General features: G+C 41.2%; 1 protein-coding gene and 1 long non-coding RNA gene across 14 annotated transcripts in view; both read right to left on the reverse strand.

The window, feature by feature from the left end:
* Rbms1 (RNA binding motif single stranded interacting protein 1) overlaps positions 1-21,291 on the reverse strand; it is a 210,195-nt gene that overhangs the window by 60,325 nt on the left and 128,579 nt on the right. The window lies entirely within an intron of this gene.
* Positions 12,817-16,263, reverse strand: LOC121140363. Its single transcript, XR_005877153.1, has 2 exons — positions 16,103-16,263; positions 12,817-13,049 (listed from the first exon to the last, which is right to left on the reverse strand). It is a non-coding gene; the product is annotated as an uncharacterized LOC121140363 (long non-coding RNA).

The following is a 21,291-nucleotide window of genomic DNA, read 5'->3' on the forward strand; positions in this document are numbered from 1 at the left end:
CTTATATCTTTGTGGCTGACAATGAGGACAAGCCATTCATTACAAGTATAACTTGGAATAATTGCTGAGTCTGATGTATTTCTGCAATGACTACAAGTGAATTTAACCTCTATCCAATTAGGGTTAGAACAAGCTACACTTTCCCATTATTTTACACTGAGCAGCTCCCGTCACAGTATAAATTCAGTTGAAATTTCTTTTGAAACAGAGACAACATACTACTTAGCCAACTGGCAAGGCTGTATTAACTACAAAAAAATAAGTCTTCAGGCAAGAGATAATGGCAAAATGATCATATGATTTTACCAGAGCCATTGAGACACAATCTGCCAGTGAGCAGCAAAAGCTTTACATCATTTTATCCAAGAAAACCATTGCAAATGTGCAAAAGTGACTGCTGCAAAGATTGCATGGAAAAGTTGTAAAGGATCTAAATCCTGGAATAAACCACAGAATAGCCCCTGAATGGGAAAAACCTGTCACTGGTGACACTGTGTGTCCTTGTTTCAGTGAGGGGACAGCCAACACTAAGAAGCAAAAAGCCAATTAACCAAACAACAAAACCCCAAAACTCTCCTAGATTCAATAATACATGTGAAGAAATCATACATACCCCTCCCACAAACTGAGATCACTGCTCTCCACAAAGTCAGAACCACAGATGCAACCATATATGTAATTTAAAATTTCCTAGTAGCCACATTTAAAATAAAAACATATAAATTAATTTTAATAATTGTTTCCTTAACCAATATACCCCAAATATCCTTGTTTTAACCTGTAATGACTATAAAATGGCAACAAGAAGGGTAACATTTCCCACAAGCACTTGAGATCTGCTGTGTGTCTTACCAAGGCATCTCTACTTGGATCAGCCACATCGCCACACTAAAGAGCCATATGTGGGTGCTGGCTGCTGTTGTCTGTGCAGATCCAGATGTTTTTTGGGATGGTGACTCTTTCTTGGTTTAATAGTTTCCTTACTGTGGCAGACGGTAGCTTGGCATCATTTCAACCACAAAAATATAAGATCGCAGTAAAGTGGGCACAAATCATATTAACTTAATATGAATTCTACACTTTTAATGTTGGGTATAAGGGTGATAATCACTCATCTTTTGGGACTGATCTTTGAGACCATCTGAATAGCAATATCTGCCTGAAAAGTTGTAGTAGTGTTCCAGTTCAGCTTTCTAGGTAAGGCTCCACATTTACTCCCACCATTTAGGCTGCAGCTTGTGAACAGTTAAGCACTCCCTAGCTCTTTCTTGGTCAACCCAATCTCTGGGCTTTTAGTCATACAGTAAAAGTGTACAACTTTTCCATATAATCTTTGCAGCAATAACCTTGTGCATGAACAGCATATATGATGTGAGATCCTATGTCAGAATGGTACATTTTTAAGAAAGCCCACATTTGCCGGCTATGGGATGGCTCACTGGATAGAGGTGCCTGCCCTCAGACCTGATGACTTGAGTATAATTCCCGGGACTCATTTGGAGAAGGGTGAGTGTTGGCTGCCATAACCTGTCTTGTCTGTAAGTCTGCCATGACAGACAGACACACACACATACCCACACAACACACACATACTTTCTCTCTCTAATATTTTATAGAAAATATTTAAGATGAAAGAGACCAAAATACTGGAAAAGCAGCCATATTTACTATCTAAAAGTCATGATAATTTTTAAAAACCCGAGAAAGTATGAAGCTAGCCAGCCTTGCAAGGGATTTCTTTTTGTCACTAATTTTACATCGGAACCCCATGACACTAGGGGAGTAACCTGGCAGCCACCAGCCCTTAAACAGCTTTCCTGTAAGTCAGAAGATGGCATCCTGTAGGGGGATGAGCCAGAATTTCAGATATAGGGCTTGGCGAAGGAAGCTAAGCTGGATTGAAGCCCATGCGACTCTAGAAAGCTAAGCTGTCTTTTGTAGTTTTCTCAGTTGTACACAGAGTCCCAGGAGCAATGCCTCTTCTGGCACCTAGCAACAGACAGGGTTAAGAGTCGTGGAGACAGTAGTCAGTCTGTAAGTTACAAGTGTTCTTCAAACACCTCAATATCTGGAACTAGCTAATAGTCCTTATGATAACTATATCATTAATTAAAGAGAATTTTTTATAAATATATATGAAGTACATAAAAAAATGATCCCGAGAGAGACCATAGGAAGAGACAGCTGGGAGAGTTGGAGCTTGTGGACCATGCAATTTTGAATTCTTCTGTTACTATCTAATGACCATAGCAGAACACAGAATATAGAATGGGGCACTTAACTTAATATGCTTGATACTAAAAGTTATATTACATGATCAGCCGGGCGGTGGTGGCGCACGCCTTTAATCCCAGCACTCGGGAGGCAGAGGCAGGCGGATCTCTGTGAGTTCGAGGCTGGGCTGGACCGATAGCCTCCAAAACAATACAGAGAAACCCTGTCTCGAAAAACCAAAAAAAAAATAGTTATATTACATGATCTATTTAAATATGGTCTAAATGAAAATGCTTATCAAACTCATCTCAAACAAATCTGATATTTCTGCATATCAGAATAACAAGAATTCTGCTCCATCCATCCATCCATCCATTCATCCACCCACTTACTCTATCCACTTACTCTGCTTTTCCTCTCAAACATATTTTAATCTTGTTAGGGATAGGAACTATGTCATATGCAGTTTTTAAATTTCATCTACTATCTATCACAATGCCTTCTAAGTAACAGGTGCTTAGTAAATGGCAGTCGATTTTATTTTTTAATTTAAAATAGTTAAACTAGAAAGGAAAGCAATGGTTCTAAGAGATGGAAGGGTGGGTACTCAGGAAAGCCTGCTGAACACTCACTGTCAGTAGAGGGGAGGGGAAGACAATGGCCTTTGTTACATTCCCTGTTTGTGCTGGGTGGGCGCTGTCCAGGAACTTAACTTACATCATCCCACTTAATCTTCATGGCAGGCATATGATCCCCATCTTATCTACCAGGAGCACAGAGGCCACAAAGCAAAATCAGCATGCCCAGCCGGTCTCAATCGGCTGCACAGATAGCCAAGATTTGCCCAGATCTTACCATCAGAGAAAGCCAAGATGCTGGCTTGTACAGGCTGTATGCTGTCCAGGTCAGTAATCACACCTCCCTGCTCTTCATGGCCTGTTAACACATCTGTTTTCTTACAGTCCTGATAGGAATTCTAAATTGATGACCAAGTCACTTTAATATTGTTCAGTAAACATTTTCAGGAAAATATGAATACTTCAAGGTCTAATTCTTTGATGTGCTGATAACAAGAGTTTAGATGTGAATTCTTCTTGTGTTTCTGGTGTGGCTGGAAATAAACATGTTAAAGCCATGTCGATGCTTTAAAGCCACTTGGGATAAAATATAAGTTCTGGAAACGGCATTTATAAATTAGTTTTTGCTACAATTCCAGGGTCTCGGATACAGTGGTGTGTTTATCACACACTATGGGGTGTCTTTTCAAAGAGGTTCTCACTGGAGGATCCAAATCGGCAAAATGAATATATGTAGAAGCCATCATTTTAAATATATACAAGAGACACAATTTTTAAATGGTGTCTCTATATTCACAAATGTACAATAGCCATCGTGACTGAAGCAAATTATAATAGGGGATAGTTATTGAAAGTCAGGCTATATTTAGGTTTATAGGATTTTATTATTTTAAACACACACTCACACATATATATCTTTATATATACATGAATGATGTTTAGATCATCATCAGTGCTCATTGAACATATACAATATTCAAAACACTATGAAGCATTGTCTGCCCTTCCCTTTAGAAACCCCACAGGTTTAGATTCTGACGTGTCAGTCATTCTTACTCATAGATAGGAATAGATATTCAGAGGGAAATGTGGGGCACTGTCCTACACAGCTCCAAATAAATCAGCTTCTGGTGACTAATTACACATATTGTAAGTGTCAACCAAAAAGAGAGAAGCTGGTTCATTAGTAAAGGGGTAAATTTGACTTTCCAGTCTCCGGTTCACTTTTTTCTAATTTCTCATGCACATATATTGCTTTTGAGACTATATATGCTGTATGAAACTAAGAACATGCCATTTCCTTTGCTATAATTTATTACTAACTACACAGTATTCAAACAACACTGGGGAAAATATTTTAAAACAGCGGGGCAACTATTTGATCACCCACTTGATTCTGCACAAGGCCACTGGCAGCTTTTGCAAGGGCTTCACTGAGCTCATGTTCTCATGGCAAGTAGGAGGTTAACGTATTAGAGGGAAGAGTTTCTCAAAGAGCACGCCCAGGAGGCCCACACTTGTGATCTCCGTTGGTAAGAGCAGACACACAGCAGCTGACCTCCGAGTACAGGGGGGAACAGGAAGAAAGGAGGGGCCCTTGGGAAGCAGTGGGAGGCTGAAGCTGGGAGGCACCATGGTGCCCAGGACACCACTGAGGCAGGTGCAATCCAACAGCGCAGAAAAGGGTGAAAACCAAAATCCCGATGCGGCACAATAAGATAAAGGCACACTATAGAAAGAGAAAAACAGAAACAGCTCTTGGGTCCTGATTCCAGTGTGGAGTAAATTTTTTTAATCACACAATAATTTTAAATCATACATAATCTCTAGGTTAGGTTTAGTAGGAAGATAGTGATGACAGCAGAAAACTTTCCTTAGGGGGAAAAAAAAACTTCTTTTAAAATGGCCAATTTTCCCTTTCTAAATGCTCTTAGGGACTCCGGTGTGAGGACATGGGGTGAGACTTCAGAGAGTGAGCTGTGATACATGGTGCATTCTGCCTCAGTGCTGAAGGGACGTTCTTAGAGGAGACTGGATTGAGGATTTAACTAGTCAGTGGTGCCTCGAAGATAAGAAAGGGCAAATGGCTTTCTAGGCTGTATTTCTGGTTGGTCTCTCTTACTTTCCATTATACACGTTGTTTATCAGTGACTGTAAGTGCTACTAATGATTCTGCTACAGGGATACATCTCTCCAAAGATTATTTTACCCCTAGGGTTTCATGTATCATGCCACTCAGATATTTAAGATAAATTTCAGTAACTGACAGTAACGAAAAGTTATTCGGAATTCATGTAGTATCAATTAGTCTTTTAGAAACAAGTTACTGTCTCTTGATTTCATAGGCAATTTTGTTAGATTTTAAGATCCAGCATGGAGAAGAGCAAATGAGACTTATTTGTCGATGGTAAATGGACCAATGGCTTAGGCAATGACTTGCCACACTTACAGAACTTATCTTTGGGAGAGTTTGAATTGACCTTGTTGATTCCTTCAGTATCATTAGAAAGCTACACAAACTCTGAAAATACACGACTAGGTAAGACATAAAAAAAAAATCTCACCTTAGATGTTACTTCACAACGACTTGTCCACACAAATATTTATTGTGAGACATGAAGTGAAAGAGAAATCGGAATGTGGCATAAAATTCGAAGGCCATTTGGGTAACTTCTGGTTCTGTTTACGACACAAAGAGACAGTAGCACAGCTCCAATGCCCTAGTCCTCTCCTTCATTAGGCACACCACTTTCTAGATGTCCCTATGACCCAGGAAAGTGTTCTCAGATAATTAGCATGTCTCTTTCTGTGGCAGTGTAATGGGATTTAGTCCTCCTCTTTTCAATTCTGCTTTCTTTGTAGACTTTGAACCCCCAGCTCACAGAGAAGACAGTGTTCCCTGGATCCTCTGAGGGTGCCAAGAGGGGGTTCCTGCCTCTGCAGCTGACCCCAGGGATCCACATCATTATGGGGACTGGGCTAGGCCTGCATACCTTCCCAGGCTGCAGGAACAGTGAGTGTCCAGGAAACAGGAAGTGGCTGAAGGGTGGAGACCAGGCCGAAGCATTTGTCACAGCATCGATTGTAATGATAACAAAACAAACTGGAAATAACCTGAGTATAAAGAAATCATTAATAAGCGCATAGTGCCCACTCAAATAAAATTATTATAGGTTTTTGAAGGATATTTAATGGCATGAAAAGAGTCTGACTATATTATTAAGTAAAAAAAAGCCTATGTTCAATATAGTTCTATTGCCTATGTTCAACATAGTTCTATTCTGATATTGTTATTTATACATCTGCTTGTAGTCCATTATGGCCTTCAACTCTTATTATCTCTTAAGTGCAGGGATAACAGGTATGTGCATATGAACATCTACCTACTCACATACACACAGTGCCCCTGACCTCAAGAAAACTAGTGACTTTACCATTTTATAAGAGCAAGGTTATGATCTAAAATAAAAGATCATTTTACAAAAGGGAAGAAACAGCATTGTGAAATGAGACTAAACTGAGTATGTACTTACTTAGCCCGTGGAACTAAGATCATGATTCCAAATATTACATCCTATTAGGTGGTCACTGAGGTCCATTTAACACTGTAAGTCACTTCTCTTAGACATGACTTTATTTCAAAGCTTTAAAAGAACCTAGGCATGTACTAACGTTCTCACCAACATTCCAGTTTTCTGAAAACCTAACTTGGAAGTTTCGCCTTTTCATGAAACAGTAGACTCTTACTGATTTCTTTAGTTCAGAACCCACCATGAATATTTACTTCCTTAGAGACCAAACCACAATGCCAGACCATATCAGGAGAAAGGCTACTGGCAGTTTGATGAAAATACTCACTTCAAACCATCCAAAGAGGGGTAAAGCTGGGCTCAAAAATTCCTTTGTAGGGAATTAAATTTCCAGTGGACATTACTAGTAAAAATCAGCGTGTCCATCAAAGGACCGGCTAAAACAGTTGCTCCGCAATTACAAAATCCTCTGGATGTCATTACAGAGCAAGGAAAAGTTAAATTTACACTAAGTGAAACTGGCTTTGTTAGCGTGGGACCACATGCTGTAGCCTCGCCACAGCCAATGATAGCCATCGTTTTGTATTAGGCCTGCATCTGGAGCCTGAACTAGAGCAATGGGCCCCCAAGTTCTGTTGCTAAGCCCACTGGACTGCTGGTTCTAATTAATAACACACAGAGCTAGTAATGTGCATCACTGCTATTGTGGGAAGCTCGGACCTCTGCTCTGCATCACCTGGAGTAAAACTTAATTATTCCAGGGAGAAAACGGAGGTGACGATGACAGGAGATGGCTTCTTGTGAGGCACTGTGATTGTAAAGCACTTCTTGATAACATTGGCTCTGCCATTAGCACAGTAATTACAGAAAACCCCTTACTAAAATCTAAAAATAATTCACCCAGGAACATGAGCCCTCAGTGTATCTTTTCATGTGTTATTAATTCAGCAAATTATACAGTATATTTTTCAAAGCTCTAGAATATGAGTTACAAGAAACTGAACTTGAGGTAAATTAGGCTAATGTTTAAAACAACATTACAGGACTAGCCAAGGTACGTTTAAAGCTGTATATACAATTTTCTGTCCTATCACTTGCTATCCAAATTTGCATCCATATCTTTTGGGAATATTACTGGCTATTTTTGATTGTCCCATGATAAACTTTGATTAATTAATTAGGAATCCAAAGATCTTAGAACTAAGGTAATTTTTTTTAATTTGGGAGCTGTATTTTTAAAGTCAACATGAAATCAATAAATTCAGTTTTATACTTTTAGTTATGAGATTAGTCCTCATCTTACAGTGCTTACAGCAGCTAGTGGGTACAAACAGGTAAGTAGTAAGTAGGACACTGTGGACAAAAGCAGCAGGCGTCCCCACCAAAAGAAAATAGTTTGATTTGCAGGAATTGCAAGCTCAGACTAAGCATTTCCCTTTCTGGATTCTGTCAGGTTGGCTGCAGTCAAGGGCAGAGGCAAGAGACACATTTCTTCATGCCCCTTCCCTTCTGATGAGCACAGTAATCTATTATTCTAATACATGGAAATACTTAGGTGTTCTACAAAAATGCAAGCTACTTCAAAGGACGCTATCAAATTCTAGCTTTTGAGAAGTGTATTGAAAGGGCAAAGACATTTCTGAGCTAAATGGTTTGGTAACTATCTACTCAGAGCCTATTGTGTGTCAGCAAAGTGTAGACGGCCAGTCAGGACAGAAAAGTATTACAAGACAACTGGGTGGATGTCAGACACAATGACCAGACACAAGCCTCTCAAACACGATTTCACGTAATATGTCCCCTCTTGATATGCCGCCATATTGTGTGTCTCTATTTACATACCGCTTTAGCCTTATTTCGTCATCTACACTTCAAACATTCATGAAATGCTGAACAGGCTCCAGAGACTGCCTCTTCCTGTTGCGCCTGTTACCAACATAAATAAATGACAGGGTCATTTGGCACAATGCTTGGTGAGCAGTTGGATGCTCAAAAATCAGACCAGACAGGTGACCCATCATTGCCCGTTAAAAGTACAATGGCATCGACAATATTTTACAGAAACATCCAGCTATGTGTGCTGTGAGGCTGGTGGTTCACACCGCAGGCAGCTCGGACACATGCAATGGCTAAATACAAAATGGAACATTCTTTCCCTGTCTTACTAAAATGGCCACTGAGCCTCAGGAACACAAAGTCACAGCTAACTCCAGCAGGAGTGAAAAGAGAACCTTGTTCCTCCCCATTGTGAAGCCCCGGGCTAAGATGAACATCCCTTAGGGCAGGCAGGCTCTGAATCCTAATCCTAGCAGACAGAAGCAAGACCTCAGCAGCAGCAGCTCAGGAAAGAGGCCACAGCAGACATTTCCACACCATAACTTCCTGGTTCATGGAGAGTAACTGGAAACACTGGAGATGAAGGAAAAAATGAGCTATCAGCATTTAAAGGCAGAAGGAGTTAGCCCACAGGCAGGGGGCTAGTGTCCCAGGACTGTGACAAGTTCCTCCAAGGGGAAGTGAAACCACCCACTTCCAAGAAAATCAAAGAGAATTGAAGTAGGGGACATGAATTCATATTCCACAGAACATAACCTCACTTCCATTTAAGAAGCAGAAATGCTTACTTAGTGTGTTGCTCTGAGCTCATGTCTATCTAACCCTTGGAATGAACTGGCAGATCCAAGGCCTGCAATCAGGTATTCTGCTTCTAAACTAATGTCAAAACATATGCTGTCTTTTACTTATTCTAGGAACAGACATATACAGGTAAGGTACATATATTTTTTTTAAGATAGGGTGTCTTTGTATAGCCTTGGCTGTCTTTGATCTTGATCTATACACCAGGCTGGCTTCAAACTCACAGACTCTGCTTCCAGGTGCTGGGATTAAAGGCATGCACCACCATCACCTGGCTATCAGTTACATCCTGAAAAACTCCATTAAGGGATCAGACATGCCCATAACACCCTGCTCTGGTTAGGTGCTATATATGTTCTCAGTTCTGGATCTCTTTATGTTCCGTTTTTTTACACTTCTTATCAAGGACAGGCTACAATACTATTCACCATCACAATATACTCTTTAGCACAGACATACTAGTCCAGATGTGAGTCTAAGTGTATCCAATGCCTGGCATGATACAGAAATAGTAAGCAGTAGCCAGTGAGCCTGCCTGATGTTGCATGCAAGCCTAAATAGCCTGATCATTCTTTCAAATGAGTGGTCTATTTTGCTGTTTTCCTAAGATGGGCATTTTGTTTACCAAAACTATAAAAAACAAGGATCTGGGCATAATACACAATCACCACAGAGAATAGCCCAATCGCCTTCATATGTAGTGAGCCTCAGTCTGAGCCACCGGTGAGGTCAGACTGACTCAAATCTCTACCCTGCTCACCCTCTTACAGCACACCTCACTAACGTGGATCTGGGGTAGAAGCAGCCACCAGGCTAGAGGCTGAGTGCTGTCTTATGACTCACATCATGACTGGGTCTTCCATTTGTTTTAAGCTACTCTTCAAAGTGTAGATTTTTAAAGCAATTCAAAGCAAGAAAAGAACTGGAGAGGAGAAGCTAGTGTTCTTATTTTACACACTAACAAAATCTCTTCAACATTATCGGATTCCAAACAAAACTTCTTAAAGTACCTTCCAAAACCCACCAAAAGCAACACATATTTGTTCACTTAGGCTACTTAATAAATTTAAACACAATGTAAATATTATGATGAAGTATACTTTAAAAATAAAATATTGCGGGCTAGAGAGATGGCTCAGAGGTTAAGAGCACTAACTGCTCTTCCAGAGGTCCTGAGTTCAATTTCCAGCAACCACTTGATAGTTCACAACCATCTATAATGAGACCTGGTGCAATCTTCTGACATGCAGGCAGAACAGTGTGTACATAATAAATAAAAAATAAAATATTGCAAGATGACAAAATAAAATTGTTTCCTAGAAATACTCAAAAGGAAATCCCTTTGCTATTAGCAAAACAAGCAAGCAACAAACAACCCTCTCACTCCCACCCCCACAAACCAGTATAAAAACATGGTCAGAGAATGCTCCTTTGTGCTTTACATTAAATATCAGGGCAAGCATGTAGCACAATTGCTAGATTGCTTGCCTAGCATCTTGGATACCCTATGTTGAACCCCACTGCTTCATAAACTGGGCATGGTAAGACATGTCTCCAGTCTCAGTACTCAGGAGATCAAGGCCAGAACATCAGGACCAAGGGCCCCTCAGATACACAGTGACTTTGAGGCCAGTTTAGGCTACATGAGATTCTGTTTGAAGAAAGAAAAAAAAGAAAAGAAAAGAAATGAGTACCAGAGAAAATCTGAATGACTGAACTGCAGGGAGAAAATTGTTTTTACTGTCAGTGTAGAAAGGAGACCAGGGAGGTCTTTTCCTTTCCAAGGGGCAGCAATTAATCATGTGGAGTACAAGAGCAATATTCTATTGTCCCCGTGGACCTAGTAATTCATGAGGTTTAAAGTTTCACTGGAAACCCCAACATCACTGCTCACAAGGTACTTTGAACCACATAACAAACCAAAGTAAATCTTGTCCACCAAACACAAGGTCCTCAAACATGCTTTTATATAGTAAGTGTTCCTAATACCACACTATGATTCTTTGTTGAAAAGCTATTTTGACCTTATTTTTAATCCCTTCATAACACCCATGTACTATTCAGTGATGCAAGAGTATCACCACAATAATGGACTTCATTGATAGGAAAGATCAAGCAAGATTGCCAAACTAGAAAATTATTCTAGGCAGAATAGTGGAACACAAGACCACAGCAAGAGTAATTGGTGCCTCCCTAGAGGTCAACAAGGACTAGACACATAACCAACCCAGGATGGTATGGATGAAACCAACTTCCATGTCTACACAACAATGTCTAGTCAAAGTATGTGTGATTTCCAGCTATAATTTTAGTGATCTATAAAGCTGGATGGAAGCATTCTCTCTTGTATTGTGACATGAATTATGTTTCCAAACTAAAACTCTGTTGTAATTCAGGGTCAATTCATCTAACCCAACAGCATACCAGGGAGGCCGTGACACTCTTGACCTTGTTTGGATGGCATGTTTATACATCGTAAATACCTCTCACATTCATTATCTCAATCTTAATTTAAAGCTCAGGGTTGAGAAAGAGGCTAAAATAATCAGTAAAAATAATCAGACACTTTCTATTGTAGAGAGAATGGGGGGGTGAGCAGGGGTGACTATATCTGAACTTTGACCCTTTGAGAACAGAACAATGGCCAGCATAGTAATTACCTCTAATGTTATTACTTAAAACAAGTGTTTAAAATTGTTACTTTATTAAAGATCATTATTCTATCTTAATATGCAGAGAGAAAAGGAAGTTATTATGACATATACTAATATTTTGTTACCAACACATGTTTGATGCCCCAACATTCTCTGTAAGATACTTCAAAAAGCTGATCCACTTAAAATACCCTACTAAAAAGAGGAACATACATATTTCTAGGTGACACTTCTAATTAATTTCTTCACAAAAATAAAAATTATATGCATTATATTCAGAGTTGCTATTGTTGTGATGAAATACCAGGACCAAAAGCAACTTGGGGAGGAAAGGGTTTATAGAGCTTACACTTCTAAATTGTAGTCTATCACTGAAGGAAGCCAGGACTGGAACTCAAACAGGGCAGGATACTGGAAGCAGGAGATAATTAATGCAGAGGCCATGGAGGGGTGCTGCTTACTGGCTTGCTCATCCTGCTTTCTTACAGAACCAAGGACCACCAGCCCAGGGATAGTACTATCCATGAAGAGCTGTGCCCTCATACACCAAACACTAAGAAAATGCCTTACAGTTGGATCTTATGGAGGCATTTTCTCAACCGAGGCTCCCTCCTTTCTGATAATTCTACCTCATGTCAAGCTGACATAAAACTAGCTTGCACAGCATGTATCTATCTTACATTCAAACATATAAGCTTGTATGTATGCAAATGTATGTATATATACATACATGACGCACAGGTATCTGTACATGAATATGAGTTTGCCTACGCATGTGCATAGTCTCAATTCGCTTATAAAGCAGTATATAGTAGGAGATAAAGATCTAAAGATGCTACGACAAGGATATATGACACAAAGACAAAACCAACGCAGGAATGGAACGGCTTCCACAAGAGTATTGTTTCAAGTGTAAGATTTTTCCCTGCAGTGGCAGAGTCTAAGGAGTTTTGTTTACCTAATGACTACCAACCGGGGCTGATCAAATACAGGAAAATGACCTGGAGACAAAATGCCTGATTGACAAGAAGTCTATCCCAAGCTGTTCTACAGCACACACATAATTTGATGATAACTGGCCCTGATAATGACTTTCAAGAACAAGGGTTAACTGAATCATGTAGAAAGAAAATGGATTTCAAAGTATCCTGTCGTCTTGAAAAACCAACAATAAGGTAAAATTCCACAATCAGAAAACCAGACTAATTAGTACCATGTATTTATTTCTTGGTGATACTGGATTACTTGGGATTATTCATGTTTCATGTGGGGTGGATTTAATATGAACAAAACAAAACTGAAACGAGTTAAGGTTCTAGTTCTGTAGAGAATGGAGTAGCCCTTTTCTTCTTGTTTCAGATCAGCGCTGGAAGGAGTCTGCATGGAGTTTTGATCAGCTTTCACCGGGCATGCTGACTGGTGAGGTACTTGTGGTCCTGTGCGGGAGGAGAGGACTGAAGTCAAGCAGGGTCAGTGTCCTCACCTACATGGTAACGGCTCCAATGAAGAGACGAAAGGAGGCAGCACGTGGCCTCTTGAGTGTTGCTTCCCGATCCCTGGTTCAGTTTGCTGAAGTCATCAGGGGAGCGCTGGCAGTTTACAGTGACCAGTTCCTTGTTTATCATCCTTTAATCTATTTAGTGACTGGTGACTTGCCTTACAACAGAAATTAACTGATGCTACAGAAATACACATAACAAGATAACAATAAGCAGACAAGAAAAACAGGATGAAGGAGAAAAATATGGATGGTGAGGGAGGTCAGAATTAAGTCTTCCTTCACCGAGGCCATTCCTAACACCGAGTAACCCATATCTGTAGTAGTCTAGCAAGGGGAGCTGACTGATTGTATTTGGCCATGAAGATATACTTCCATATAACTTGGGCTCTAAACTCACACCCAAATCTTCCTTAGTGACATATACAAAGTTATTCCATTCATTAATTAAAAACTACTTACTGATACTTGCTTATAATCCCCCCAGCGATTTTTAATATTACTTATTTATGTGTTCGGTGTTCATGGGTGTCCATGTGTTCATGCCTGCATGTGTGTGTAAACTGGAAGACAACCTTGAGTGTCATTCTCAGGAACAGTGTCCACCTCCTTTGAGATGGGGTCTATCACTGACTGGCCTGTGCTCACCAGTTAGGCTAGACTGGGCGGCCAGCAAGTCCTAAGGATCCACCCGTCTCCGCCTCCCCAGTACTGGGATTAGAAGGGTATAAGGCACCAGGCATTTTTGTGGGGTTCTGGAGACTGCATTCCAGCTTATAGGCAGATGCTTTCCTGAGCCATCCCCCAGTCTCTGCCCAACACAAATGTTAAAGAGGAGTATCTTGATAAGTGAGCGAGTGAGAAGTACCAGGAGATGGGGAGTGTGAAGCCCAAGCTTAGACGGAGGCAGTTTAGATTCTTCCCCGGGTGGCTAAGGCAGGCTGCTTAGCAGGTGACCCAAGCAGAGCCTTCCAGAGCAGATGGAGGGAGTCAGGGGCCAGGCAGAGAACACAAGCACAAGGACAGGAAGGCAAAAACAGATCTTGTGTGTGGATAAGAACTAAGGAGTTCTGCGTTGATGGCATGAAGAGGGTGGAACAGAGGTCAGAAACGTCATGGGGAAGGGCAAAGGGCATGCAGGGCCTATAGCCACAGTAATCTTTGTGGAAGTCTCGGTGGAGACGAGCAAAAGGTGTGAGACAGCCATGAGGGATGACACCAAGACTCTGCTTTGCCGTGCACAGTAGTCAGACCCAACGCCTATCCATACAGTTTGTGCAGGTAAGGACAGCAGTGGAACACAGAGATTTCAGGCACATGCGCAGAGATGTTTATCTCTATGGCTCAGCGTGGTAAAGAACATGCAAAGACATGCTCAGACTGGGACAAGTCTACAACTGTGGCACTGTGGCCCCAGCACGCCTGCGATTGCACTGCTGGGATGTTTATAAGCGATCAGCTACACCTGTGCAGAGGGGAAGGCCACTAATGTGCTGCAGTCTGAGATGCCTGGAGACCTGTTACCCTTTTCTTCAACATGGCATTAAAACTCTGCTCTCAAGCAGCAGCCCTGAGCCAAATAGTAGCAGAGGTCAGAAAACCTGCTATGCAGACCAGTTGGTCTTGAATGCAGAGAGATACAACTGCCTCTGCCTTCTGAGTGCTGGGATTGAAGGAGTGTGCCACCGTGTCCTGTATCATTGTGATTTTTTTAAAGGTAACTAAAATACAAGTGAAATAACCCTCTGGGGCTACATGTCCTAACTGGGTTGTTTCCTGCCTTCAAAACTAAGAAGAAAGGCAATGAAGTGAGAGTCCCAAGTGAGAATGAGCAAAATCACACACATCATACACACACACACACACACACACACACACACACACACACTTTTCTTCCTTTAACTAATGATGTCAATCAAGCTATGAGCTGTGGTGAGTCAGTTTTGAGTATTTGCTGATTTTAATGATTACTGTCAATTCAGGGAACTGTTGTGCATTTCCTCTTTTCTTTGAAGGACCCTTAAGGGATCAGATTACCTTTCCAGAGGCATGGCTGGCCATCAGATATTTGAAATAGTACCAGTATTCCCAAGAAGCCACTCACATAAGAGTAATGACTGCTATACAAACCGACAAAAGATGATGACCAAGCAATGTTCCTTGTCCTACAGCTTTAGAACAAGTAGTCAGAGGGCATGGGAAATATTTATGTATACCTCTTCCCCTCAAAAGGTCAAGGCTTCTGGAAAAATATATGTGCAGTAAAGCAAGACAGAAATAGATATGAAGCTAAAGGTGAACAGAAGTAAAGCCAGGACAACATTGCTCCCTAGTTACAAGATCCAGATTCCCTGGAACTGCCAACACTGGCTTCATCTCAACTTAGAACGTTTTAGGAGTCAAAATAAGAAGGAAAGATAATTGTGAAATTGAACGTTCATTGGAATGAAGCCCTGAGCCAAAGGGTTTTTTTTTATTATCTCAGCTCTGTAAGACAGAAGGTACTTCCTCAGGATAGGCAGGTGGTGGGTGTGCACAGCGCCAGTTAAATGACTAGAACCTGAGCCACGTGCAGGTAGTTTTAGGGTTAATGTATAAAGTTGTTATGACTTTGAATCCCCCAGTGAAATCTACCCTCCCTGGAGTGATTATCAAAACAGGCTCTGAACAGGTACTGTATCATCGATTTTCTGTGTTACTATTACCTCTTAACCCTTAAATGCAACAGATAGGAAATGTAGACAAATGAATGACACACTCCAGCACACCGATGACTGTGTCTCTATTAAAGTTGCTTCATGTGCGGATACTGGATGAACATGTTTCTTGTCATCTCTTTGGTACATCTGAACTTACACATGAGTCACTAAGAAAGTTTACTTTGCCTTACTATTTTTTTTTTTTGTCAATTTGGTGAGTTCAAGCCTGTGCATGTCCATTCATATAAAACTGTACCAACGACCTACATACACATCACTCTCAAACAAATACCAGGCCAGAAGCAGGTACAACTGGTTGGCACAAATCCTCCCAGCATCCAGGGGCCAGCTGTATAACAGAGAACAGCCTGCCAGTTGAATCATAATGAAGTGACATCATCGGCTGGCATGGGTTCTAAGTTTTAGGTACTCTGTCTCATGTTTATGCCTACTATGGAGCATGTGGATAGCTGTGTTACTAGGAATTTGTAGAAACAAAAAGTTCTCATTGTGTCTACCTTCTGGACCAGATTAAGTCAAAGTCTCCTAAAAAAATGAGATTAATAACTGTCAACTGTCCTATTTTAAAATTTCTCAGGCAAGTGATTGATAAATCCTCAAAAGCTGTACAACCAAAAATCAGAAAAGTAAGTTAAGACATTGTACATTCGATATGCCATTGCTCTTGTATGACAGCTGTCGCCCAGGAGCCCTGAGCTCAGATCTGTGAGTTGTCCTCACTGCTAAGTTTATAAATATCGCACATTTCCACTTACAAAATATGACAAAACCACTACTTTTAAACATTTTATGTGAACTTTTGCTTAATATTTCACTTTACTGGGGGGCTTTTCTACTGAAAAATGAAAACAACAATAACAACAACAAAACAAAAAGCCTAGTTGAGACAGTGCTGTTGTGGGCATAAGAGGCCAGGAGGCTGGGTGCGTCTGCCCCAGATGACAAGCTCTGGCAGTGGAGAGGTCACAGTTGTGTTCCTTAGGAAGGAATGGAGGTGCAGCTATTTCATACTTACGAGCAAGGGCTCAGATGAGTCTCTGGTTACTCAGGGAATGTAAAGAATCAAAACAAGATCAAGTGTTTCAGAAGACAGAATTTGTTCCGACCTGGCACCTCCTCACCCAGCTTTCAAGCCCTTTAACTCCTTTAGTCCTTGCAAGAACTGTGTGCTGCAGACACTATTATCATCCTGGCTTTACAGGGGAGGAGCCCTGGGCACACAGAGTTGAGCAATTGGCTCAAGCAAGGGGCGTGGTCAGGTGGCAAGCTGCTCTGTGTGTGGCACTGCCTCTCTCTATCCTGACTCAGAAGCTAAAGGAGAGTCTGGGCATGCAGTTTCCTTCTAGGCACTCCTTTTTCTTCTTTCTTTAAAGGGCTGAAGGGGGTGGGACAAATACAGAAGCCATCAAGAGGGTGTTGCATAACCTAATCAAGGGGTAGATGGAGTAAGCACTCTTCCTTAACAGCACGATGACTAGGAGATACAAAGTTCTTGGTTCTAACTAGAAGGGGCAAGAGATCAATAAAGTTTTAAATCAAATGCTCAAACTCTTTGGCCTCAAAAACATAAGCCAAAATTAATTAGTATGTCTTTTAACAGTTAATTGTGTTGTATCAAATGTCAATTAAAGCTAATGACTAAAAGGATGGTATGGGGAAAGTCTTAAACAAAACATAGTACTCCCTTGTAGTGAGGACTCACTGATCCCAGAGCACCCTCTCTGATACCATGGTCTGCAGGGGCTTAAGACTCTAATGTGCAATATCCATATGACTTCTATACTCCTGATGACTGACCATCCCTAATGCAACGTAAATGCTAGTTATATGCTGCTGTAACACATTTCTCAGACAAGAAAAAGTGTACACCTTCAGCACAGATGTAACCTTGCCTTCAAATATTTTCAACCTGCTCCTAGCTGAATCCGTGCAGTGCTGATGACACACGTGTGGAGGGCCGGCTACATTATCTGGTGAGCTACATCCATGGAGCGAAAGCTACGCATGAAGGGGCAGTGATGACTTCATCATTTGTGATGTGAGTCTGGAGGTGATCATGAAACATGATGGAAGACCCCTTTCTATGAGAAATTTGACCAGGCTTCATTTACTTGCTGTTTTCATCTTTAAAGAAACAGCCATTGTGCCCTAACAAAGTATTTCTGGAATTCTACAAATCTAAAAGTGTATGAACACTGATGTTTTGGAAAGGGGTTCTCTGATGCAGAGGGATAAAGATGGGAAAATGCTACAACATAAACATAAAACAAGAAAGATGCTGGTTTGGACCCCATAAGCAGTTTAGGCCAACCTAAGCCTGGCACGGCCCAGGTGAGTGAGAGAACAGACAATTAAAGGAAGGAAATCGGCATCTCCTCGAAGAGCCACACACGTGGTCAGGGCGGTTTGTGCTGTGAATACTTCCTTGCTAGTTCTAGATATGCCATCACTATTCTAGGTATCCCACCAATGTTCTAGGTACCCAATTAATGTTCTAGGTACCTCATTTATGGAGTTATAGCCACACTTCTTACTCTGAGTAGGTTCTCTCAAAAATTTCCTCTCAAAAGTGTCCAGTTTGAAGCCAATGATCACACTCAAGGAAGCCACCAGGCTTCTGGTACTCAAAAGACAAAGTCCAACAACTTGATCCCTTGAAACTCTACTATAGTATTTTGGTTTGGAGTTATTCTTGGTTAGTTTTGAGTGAAGTTTTGCTATGTAGGACAGGACAGGCCCAGCAGTATCTTTGCTATGTAACCTAGGCTGGCTTCAAATTTGTACCAGTTCTCCGGTGTCAAGTCTCCCAAACCCTGGTATTATGGGTATGCCCTACCAGGCCTGGCGCCACTATAAAATTTTAAGAATAATTTCTGGAGAAACATAAATCTTATTGTTACTGGTTTCAGCTAAAGTTCTAACATACCAAGAGGTCAGTGAGCAGTTCATGAACAGGCTCCTTACCCCAGATGACAATCATGATTAATTACACGGCTATTTTCTGCCTTGAAGATTCACCCATGGCTTACCTCTTTCCATTTAGTTGCTGCATTTTAATGATACAAAATCATAAAGCAAACAGGCACTCAAAACCTTCGCCCAAGAGTAGGCAAGTATTTCCAACAACAATGAAAATAGTGCTTTCCCTCGACCCCTGTATCTGTAATGATACCAAGCTGTTTTCTAGCCTGGAATCTTATAGTCATCTTTCAGTCATCTTCCTCCTTAGACACACCCTCTATTCCACATTAGGTCAAGGGAAGCCCTGAGGTCGTCTGTATCACCTCCCTTCTCTCTATCACAGTGTTCAAGACCGCCCATCACATGTCCCCAACTCCTCAACAAGCATGACACACAATAGGTAAATGAGGAGGTACACTCTTCAGTCCTGGGCCTGGGCAGCTCACTGCATTAAGATCATGCAAAGGCTAGCTTTTCTTGGTCACCCCATTACATGAGATCCCGACAGCAGCTAGAATGCTACATTCTGCTGGACATTATTCAGTAAGACCCTCCTGAAAGGCAGGCAAATGTGTCTTAGTGATTGTCCAGCAAAATCACTAGTATGATGCGTGTACATATTTGCTAAGTCAGATAAAAAGGAGATGTATCCCTTACTTCTGCTTAAGAGTGACTTGATCTGCTCTAATCAAACATATTATTCATTCACAAGAAAATTATAATGTTCCTACAAAGTCCATTATTTCCTAACACAGTGTCACGATTTGTCAGACAATAATCCCTAAAAGAATGTTTCTTTTTATCTGACTCTCCCAGGCATCAAGCAAGTAGATGGACCTTCTCTGTGCTGTGTAATGTCAGGGTGTTGCACATTAGCTAACCATGAGCTGTGTCTCAGTGACCAGCTATGCACAAGAGGGTCGCTCTGGTAGATATCAGGAGGAAAGACAGATTCTGCCTCTTTTCTCAGGCCTCTGCTCTTAGCTTTGATTCTGCTGACTGTTTAAGTGGCCTTCAGGAGGCCTGGTTTTTCTAAACATCATGCTAAATCTATCACGGCTCTTTCAGGGGGCTTCAACAACGAGTCCCTGTAGGTGGTGGCAAACGGAAAAACATAGGCACCAAGGATGAGAGCAAGCAGACAGAATGGGAATGTATTCAGAGCAAAGCCCTCGAGTATGGGGTTTGGAGCCAGAGTAGTCAGAGTCCAAGTTTTGGTTCAACCATGTTAGCTGTATGATCCTGGTCCATAAGAAAAATGTTTCCTTCAACTTCCCAAAACTTAGGCAGTATTACCAAATGCAGAATGTCTCTGAAGATTAAATAAATTATTTTGCATACAACCATTGATCAGCAAGACCTTGGCAGCTAGGATCATTTAAGCATTTATCTATAACACATGGATTTTCCCACACACTTTAAGTTTATTTTTGACTGACCCATAATAAATAAGCATTATTTGCCAAGTGCCAAGTGATGTTTCCTTGTCTTTACATGATGACCGACTGAGTGTAATTAGCATATCCAGCACCTTAAGCATTCAACATGCCTTTGTGATCAGAATGGCCAAATGAACGCTTGAGAATATAATATTTTAAAAAACACCACACTGTCAACACTAGTCACCCTTGTGTGTGCTCTAGCAGACCTTACTCCAGCTCTGTCCCCACAGAGTCACCCACCCCTCATTTTTCTCTCTCCATCATAAGCTTATATGAATTGAAGATGGGGAAAGGGTTTTTCTCACTCACTAGGTAGCTAGCAAACACTGCAGAGTATCCAGCAGCTATAAGCCTCCTTTCTTTCTTCCTCTGCATTTTAAACTCCCAGCATTCTCCTACCTCTGGAACTCTTCTTGGAGACTGAGGGGCGTCAGAAGTTACCCTTCCTGACATGTTCTGTGTTCATTTGAGGCCCAAATGCTGTCTTCATTCCTGAAGCTACTCCATGCCCTCATATCATGTGAACCTGAGTTTCTCTCTGATTCTCTCATGTGGTGCCACAGGACAAAATGTTGACTTAGTTCTTTCTCAAATGATAACTGGCTGTTTCTGCCTACTTCTGATGGCCTGTCTTGCTTTTCTAACTCACTTTCAAAGAACTGCACTTTATTTAGATAACCAGGAAAACTTGTAGGAACCAAAAGCAAAGAGAGAGGCAATCAAAGTGCATTGGGTATCAGGACCAGTGAAATTTGTTATATTTCAGATGACCCTTTTGATTAGTAACAGACTGGCAAATCAGAAGACAGATTTAGTTCCATGCTTAGATAAAACATGGTGTTTTACTACACTGAAAACAAATTAGAGTGCTACTGAATGAAGGAAAGAGACGGGCAGGTTTAGGAAGAAGAAAAGCAAAGTGGGAGGGTTAGGAACACTCTTAGAAATCCACAGAATGCCCATCAGCTCAAATGGCTCCTTGAGATGCTGCACTCCCTGGACCATGCAACAGAACCTGGAGCTGCAACAACCTCCCAGACAGTTGGCCTTGGCCTCT

The sequence above is a fragment of the Mesocricetus auratus genome, unplaced genomic scaffold (assembly GCF_017639785.1).
Source record: "Mesocricetus auratus isolate SY011 unplaced genomic scaffold, BCM_Maur_2.0 Super-Scaffold_100004, whole genome shotgun sequence".
NCBI classification, from domain to species: domain Eukaryota; kingdom Metazoa; phylum Chordata; class Mammalia; order Rodentia; family Cricetidae; genus Mesocricetus; species Mesocricetus auratus.